Genomic DNA, 8,670 nt, shown 5'->3' with positions numbered 1-8,670 from the left:
TGAAGGTTACACCAATAATGATCTTTATTTTTAAATTAATTTAACATGAAGGTAAGTAAGTAAAAGAAATTTGATGAGTCAAGAAAAATACAGTAAAAATTAAAACAATTATAATTGTGTAAAGGTTGGTAAACAGGAAGTAAGTATTAATTAGTACAGAATTGTTGCAATGTTTTGTTCTGCTGACTTTAATATTTTAAAATTAAAGGGAAAAATTATTATTAGTAATTAATGAATATGAATACAATTTAGACCATTTTTATAGAGCAGTAAATTTCCTACAAAACTGTGAGTTTCATCATTCATTATAATTTTTTTTCATTGAGTTGTAAAATTCATAAGAAATAAAAAATTTTCCCAAAAATAATCAAACTTTAACTGTTAATATCTTTTAAACGTTTGGGTTTACGAAAAAATCTTTTTAGACCTTTTTTGTAGAGCATTCAATTTCGAACAAAATCTTAGGAACAAGATATTTTTTCAAGCAATTGGAAGTGAGATATAAATTTTTCTATCTGATAATAAGAAAAAATAGAAAACTGTATGTAGGAGGACCTTCCCGTTACAATTAAAAACTCATATTTGGAGAGGCTTACTTAAAGGTGTCTAGGAACCCATTTTTCTGAGTACCAAACGAAACAATTTTTTTTTTTTGAATCACTCTAATATACATTTAAGTATAAATGAATGTATATGAACATGTAGATTAATGGGCGCACATGTAATACATTGATAAGTGATAAAATCATTATTTAAATTTCTGAATGCGCTCATGCGTATACATACATTTACTTATATGAGCAGATAATAAGATTATGACAGGAGCATTGGCAGAGACATAAGATTAATATGATAGAAGTTTTACATACATACATACATATGTATGTACATATATATTGTTGTGATAAATTTTATTTCTATTAGTAAGAAATATAATACAAACAAATTTACGGTATAATATATTATGTAAAAATCAAATAGAATTATTAAATATGCAAGTCCAAATTGACTATAAATATTATTATGTATGCATTCATACAAAATTATACTCATATCATAATTATTTTTACATGTCAATATGGAATTGCTGAGGGCAAAACACAAAAGCACATACAAGCGATTTCCTGGTTGAAAGCAAAAATTGTAGCTTGAAAATATCACAATGTTGTTGTTGGGAGTATCATAAGAAGCATGCATACATATATTTATGTCTCTTCATATTCTCAGCATCCCAAAGATGCTAGGACAGTTTTACAAACACCGGCTGAAGTGGTCAAGCGAAAGAAACTATATATTAAGAAGACTGGGGGTGAAGCGTCAACCCCTTTTCTAAGAGCAGCAATCAGGTGTATTTTTTCAGACGAGTTGGCAATGTCTTTTTCGTGGAGGGGCACGGCAGATAAGCTAAGCGCAGAAAAATGTTTAGTTACAACAATAAAAATAATATTATTTTATATTGTTTTAATTCTTTTAACAATAACTACATTTCTTTCCTCTTTCTTTAGATATTTGCCATGAAATGTTTCAAGTGGACGAAAAAGCCGTTAGATCAACGCTACAAAAACATTTCGTTTATGCAAACGAAAGAGTAAAAAAACGCCGTCTACCTTTGTTAGAAAATGGTCAATGTTCAGCAGAGCGGCTTTTCCGAAAACGTGCACCAATTTTCACGGGAAATGTCTTAAAATACTCGTTTTTAGTTCTACTTTACGAATATGTTAGGCGCGTGCTTTTAAAAACAATATTTTCTTTGTTTTAATAGAGAAATATCGTATTTCCCGAAATCAAAAATTCACTTTTGCACTTTACACGTCTTTAGATGTTAAAAATATATTTTCTATAAATTATATACACGTAATTATTGATGCTGTTCAGTAATTTAACAAGAGAAATTGGTATTTAAGTTATTTTTATAAAAATATGAAAAACTTCACGATCACTTCACTTCAACAAAAATGGCAAGGTATTCGTAAATTCGAATGGGTTCATGAACTGATCGTTTTCGAATTATCGATAATATGATTTATAAATTTTTCTATTATGTATTTCTCATTTTTATCTATTCTCGTTCAATCACGAATATTGAGAATATCGATATTTTAATTTTTTTTATTTTTCCAATTATTAATATTTTCCTATTATGTATTTCTCATTTTTACCAATTCTCGTTCAGACTCGAATATTGAGAATATCGATATTTTAATTTCTTTTTATTTTTCAAATTATTATTATTTTTCTATTATGTGTCTCTCATTTTTATCAATTCTTGTTTTGTCTAGAATATCGAGAGTATCGATATTTCGAAACCGATCGCTGCTTGTATCACTAGTACCCAATTGAATTTCGAATGGTGATGCCATTTATAGCGTAAATATCGTGCAAAATCATAATATTTCCTTTTGTTTTTATTACAAAAAAACATAAAAATAGATAACGCGCCATACATATTCGTGAATCGGAATTAAAAACGAATTTTTTAAGACATTTCCCGTGAAAATTGGTGCACGTTTTCGGAAAAGCCGCTCTGCTGAACATTTACCCTGAAAATAAATGATTGTATTGAGCTGTAAGGAATTAATGAATTAATTTAAAATATAAATAAATTTTAATTTAAAAATAAACCAAAAATTGAATATTGATTAATAAGATGACTGAAAACTGACCGGAAAAAACAATCGAAATTTATAATAAAATGACTGGAAATTGACCCTGAAAAATCATTCAATTTTGTTCGACCATTTTCCCCCGAGGAAACAGTCAATTTACAATGAATATTGATATAGAAATTGACTGTTTTTTTTATCAATTTTTCAATTGAAAATGAGTAATTTTCCATTAAAAATTGATAGTAAATGCTGGCTGGGTAAGATAGAGAAAAACTATCGACATTCGAAACATATTGTTATATTAACTTGCTAGAATAGGAGAGACGAATGCCCAATTTTTCAAGAAGAAGAAAACGAAAAGCGTAGTAAGAGAAATAAGAGAGTAAGTTTTAAATTATTAAAGTTAAATAGTGCATATTTAATTCAAATAGATGTTATAATTTGTGCATTTTTGTGAAATATGTAATTTGTGCGTTATATCTATATACATATGTACATATGTATATACATACATACATGTGTAAATGTAAAATCTAAATTTAAACGAATTGTGCGGTTACAATTATAATTGTGTCGACTTTAGAATACCGTCCCAAGATTTCGGAAATAAAATGAAAAGGGGAGCTCCGGAAATTTGTGGCCTTAAGCCACAATCGTTTTAAGCAAAAAAAGCATAAACTTAAGGCAAAATTAATATAAGTTTTCTTATTATTACTTACATATATTAGTTTTAAGTTGCACATATTAGTTCTAAGTTGTAAGTTAAAGTTTCTAATTTTACTGTTACAAATATGAATTTTTAGAATTATAATTTTTATACTGAAATAAATTTAGTTTGTATTATTTTTCTGCTGAATGTAATAATAATAGGCAAATTTTTAGTTTAAGTAAATATTTGATTATTTTTATTTTAATATTAAATAAAGCGAAATAAAAAAAACCGCATTTTATTTAAAAGAATTGAATTTGCTAGAAGTAACAAATGGGTAACAAATAATCTTGTTACTGCTTATTTCTACTAACATGTTCATATGTTATAGGTAACAAACTGATAACCAAAATAATAACACTAACAGATATTCGGGTAACAAATACTTTTTACATTCTCTGTGTGACTTTGTAAATTTTTCTACAAAGCATTTTTCTTTATTTATTCTCGTACGAATTCAGTCGTTTTACATATATTTTTGCCTTTGAACGTGCTTATTTATGCTAAATAGCAGCGAGAATAGTGAATTCCTTTTGTGTGTTTTTGAGTATTTTTATATCTTGTGCTAAATAATAAATTGTATAAGATGCCAAAAACTAATGCCGAAATGTGTCGTCAATATCGACGCAAAAAAAATAAAAATAAAATTAAAATGAAAAACAAAATCCAGGAAAAAGTTCAACAGAACGTAGTCGCGAGTTTCGTGCACGTAAAAAACAATTACTGAACAATCAAAATAGATGTTCAAATATAAGTGTTAATGTGACTGATGTAATAAATGGTAAGTGTAAATTTTTTTAATCCTGTTTTAAGTATAAACTAATATTTCAATGTTTTTCAATAAATAAATTTGATTATTATTTTATACTGATCATGGATTATATATATATAACCTCAATACACCACGTGTATAACCTTATTTATTTTTTTCTGTTTTAGACCACTCTCAGCAACAAAATAGGTCCAACACCATGGCCGAAGAGCGTCAGTATCTACAATTGATCTACAACATGAATTTCGAAGGCTGAGCTTAAATCGACTTCAGACAATTGGAAATGTTTTATATGATTTCTTAAATAAAAGAAAAGGGAGGTCACTGTTTACCTTTAACTTTCAAAGCTTACGAGATGTACAAGATCTGCAATATCACAATATAGTGCGTCGTCAAATTTTTTAATTCTTTCGGAGACATGGATGAATAATGAAGATATTGTAGACATTCCAAATTTTAATATTGTTGTTGATTACAAAAGACCACGTGTGAGGGCAGAGAACTCAAAGCATGGAGAAGGTACAGGTTCGATATCGAACATTTGTTAGATTTAAAGTAAGGAATTCACCTGACAACCACAGAATTCACGCAGAGAAAATGAAGAGAAATAAATATATGTATTTTCGGCGTATGATGGTATCGTGGCATGTATGCCCAAGCAGATTTTTTTTTTTTTTGTTTCTGAAGAGATGTGGGGGGGGGGGGAAATCTTCTAAAGACACCCTGGCGGATCTTCTGACGCCCGGGAATTCGCAGCGTAGGAAATAGCTGCTGATTGGATGGAGGGAAGATTTGTTTCGTCTAGGATCTGTTTGTTTCTAACATACCACGGGGAATTAAGAGCTGATCTTAATAGACGCATGTATGTGGCTTGAAGCCTGGACAGTTGTCTGGGTGAGGCCGAGCCCCAAATAGGGATGGCGTAGGAGCAGATGCTTCTAATGATGGCATTAAAAGCTCGTTTTTTGGTGCTTGGGGAAACCTTTTTATTGGTAAACAAGGGTTTTAATGAGCTGAAGGCGCATTTGGCTTTACCTCAAACTTCTGTGATTTGTTTCGTTCAGGTTAGCCGCCTGTCGAAGAAAACACCGAGGTATTTCGCGGAGGGCTTCTATTTGATGGGGAACCTATTTACCTAGATTTTTGGTGGAATTCGCTTTCTCCGTGAAAAGAAGGTAGCCTCTGATTTGGTTGTGTTGATATCGAATCTCCACAGCCAGCACCAGTCGAGGACGGTGGAGATGAATTTATTGAGGGCGGATGTGCTGAAGTTAATTGTATGGGAGGCGTACAAGAAGGCGACATCATCTGCATATTGAGCTGTGAGGATTTTCTCCTCGGTTGGGATGTCGTAACAATAAATGTTGAACAGCACTGGGGAGAGTTTGGAGCCCTGAGGGACTCCCGCCGTGATCGGGTGAGCTTCGGAGAGCTCACTATTCACCGGAGCAGTGATCTTCCTGTCAGACAAGAAGGATTTGACTAAGCCGATGAGGTACTGCGGGAAATTTAGCTTTATAAGCTTATAAATAAGCCCATCATGCCAGACCCGATCGAATGCTTGTTTGCAGTCAAGCAGGAGCATAGGGATGTGTCTTCCTTTGTTGAGATTGTTAGCGACAAATTCGGAAACCCGCAGAAGTTGGTGTGCGGTGCCGTGTCGCTTTCGAAACCCATGTTGGAAGTCGGGAAGAATTTTCATTTCCGTAAAAAATTTCTCCAGTCGGGAGAGAATTATGCTTTCAGATACTTTACTTAGGGTGCAGAGTAGGCTGATGGGGCGATGGTTTGCCGGATCGCTAAGGGGTTTACCCGGTTTGGGAAGAAAGACGATTGTGGCGGCTTTTCAGGCCGGGGTGAAATATTGGAAACGCATCATGGCATTTATGATTTTGTTTAAGGCAACAAGGTGTTTGCGCGGTAGGACTTTTAAGACGCCGTTACCGATATTGTCGTGGCCTGGAGCTATCCGGTTTTTGAGGGCGCGGATATCCTCGGAGACTTCTTTGGGGGAGGTGGGCTGAAACTCGGCCGTATAGAAGGTTGTGCCGCGGACAGTTTCTGACACTTCTTCGTGAAAAGAAGAGAGTTTTTGAAGGCTTGGAAAGGGGGAGCATTGATTTTTAAGGGATTGAGCGAAGACGTTGGCTTTGTCCTTGTCCTGTGGGTAAGAGATCCCGTCTTTAATTAGAGCGGGGAGGTGGAGTTTACGGTTTCGTAAGAAACTGGTAACCTTCCAGCAACTGTTAGGGTACTGTTCGGCTTCAGCGATAAAGGAATTGAAGTCTTCAGAACTTCTTTGGAGGAGGAGAACCTTTAATTCCCTTTCAGTGGAATTTAAAGTTTGGCGTAGCGTGGCTGTTTTTGCCAGAGTTTGCGGATTTAGTTTTTCCTGGCGATGAGTGCACAGATACGTAAGGGAAGGTTGTTTGGGTTATTGGTAGCTTCTATTGAGGAGGTGGCTGAAATTAATTACCTTTGGATTTTCTCCGTCAGACCTGCGACCGCCTTATCAAGATCAGCTATGGAGTTGATTGGGGTGCAAGTGAAAGCTGAGGTTTCCAGCAAGAATTTCAGGTGGAGGAAATCGGTTTTGGTTTTTAACCGAGGGGAGAGAAGAGGGCGATTTGTGAGCTCCAGGTAGACCGGGGAGTGGTCTGAACTGAGCTCCGGGAGAGTCCAGGGGTCTCTGTTGAGGTCACGTTTTTAGTGAGAAATTAGTCCAAGGTGCTTGCTTGGAACCTGGGGCTTGTGGGGTTATAGGTCGGTTCGGAGGGTGCTTCGATGTTGAAGTTGTGGAACCCAAGCAGAGAATATGAAGAGACATAAATGTATGTATGCATGCTCCTTATGATACTCCCAACAACAGCATTGTGATATTTTCAAGCTTCAGTTTTTGTTTTCAACCAGGAAATCGCTTGTATGTGCTTTTGTGTTTTGCTCAACAATTCCATATTGACATGTAAAAATAATTATGATATGAGTATAATTTCGTATGAATGCATACATAGTAATATTTATAGTCAATTTGGACTTGCATATTTAATTATTTAATTTTATTTGATTTTTACATAATATAGTATACCGTAAATATTTTGTATTATATTTGTTCAAAGATCATTGAACATGTTTACTTATCAGCAAAGCCGAAATTCTACTAAATATAAATATCTATATATTTATATATTAATATACATACATGCATACATACATATATACATAATGCATTTACATGCAATGCACATCTAATAGTAATAAAAATGCATGGGGACACAAGTCATAAATTTACAGAAGAGATAACATCACACACACACATATGGGCATTTTCACGGTAACGGACGCAACACTCGTACGCTTTTAAGTGCGTCCAAAACAAAGAAGACAAAGGAAAAGTTTATATATATTGACATTGTTTTGAAGCGCTGACGCAGTACTAGATTTTAATTTGATACGGGGAGGTTCTACTACAAATAAGTACGTAGTTATAAGCAATTATAAAGTGAAAAAATAGAATTTTTTTGGGCGCTTTCAGAAATATACAAAATTCAGCAGATTAAAGATTTATATATGTATAAAAATATATATATTAATAAATGCGAACAGATGACTGTTATTCGTAGGTTTATGAAATATGTTAATTTTCCCTTAGTTTTTTTTAATTGAGTATAGAAGAAATACGGACGCGACATAACGGACGCGACAAAATCTTCCATGAAGAAAGAAATACAATTTTTTCATTATAACACTTCAATTTTATTGAAAATTAAGCAAAACAATAACCTAAATTAATAATTCAAGTAACATTATAGTAAAAATGACCTAAAAAATTAAGAAGAAAGTTATTAGTTTTTAGTATGGTCTATTTTAATTATTTTCTTTAATAAATAGGCGGTCCGAGCAACTTCGATAAATTTACTGTCGAAATATGAAAACCAATGCAAACTCTTAACTCCTTTGATATTTGGAATATTTTGCCATAACTCTGACAGTTGATTACAAAAACTATCAATTTGTGTTCCAGAGATATACAAAATGTTAACTCCATGAATGTTGTTCTTAACACATTCATAGAAGCATGAAGCATCACCGAGAACAATATTTCTTACTTTAACGATTTGGCAGACTTTTCGTTTAACTACGGCACCTACATATTCCGTCTACAGCACCTTTGCCATGCGAAGTGGCAAAAAAATTCCACTCTAAGATTCCGCAATTAAATTCAGCTGCAAGTCTTGGAATACTAGAAAGAATAAATTTATTTTTGAATTGGGAAGTGCTTCCATCAGAGAAAATATAAATGCTGGTAACTCCTTTGTACTGGTTTTGTAATATATTGATAATTTTGGAAATAAAGCAATAAACGTCGAATTTACTGTGGGTCAATCTATTACTGATAACAGCAAAAGACTTGGTTTCACCAAGAACCCAAGCTACGCACGTAAACACTGTTACTTGGCTATAACTAAAGTGGGCATCTGGAACTTCGTTTTGGAATGTCAAGCGATAATTTTCAGCGAAATCAACTTGCATAGCAATTTCATTAGCTGCTACATTTTTTTTTAGTTTCAAAGTAATTTTGTTGG

The sequence above is a fragment of the Bactrocera tryoni genome, unplaced genomic scaffold (genome assembly GCF_016617805.1).
Source record: "Bactrocera tryoni isolate S06 unplaced genomic scaffold, CSIRO_BtryS06_freeze2 scaffold_11, whole genome shotgun sequence".
NCBI lineage: Eukaryota > Metazoa > Arthropoda > Insecta > Diptera > Tephritidae > Bactrocera > Bactrocera tryoni.
The sequence above is the reverse complement of the archived record's forward strand: the minus strand, read 5'-3'. Positions refer to the sequence as shown.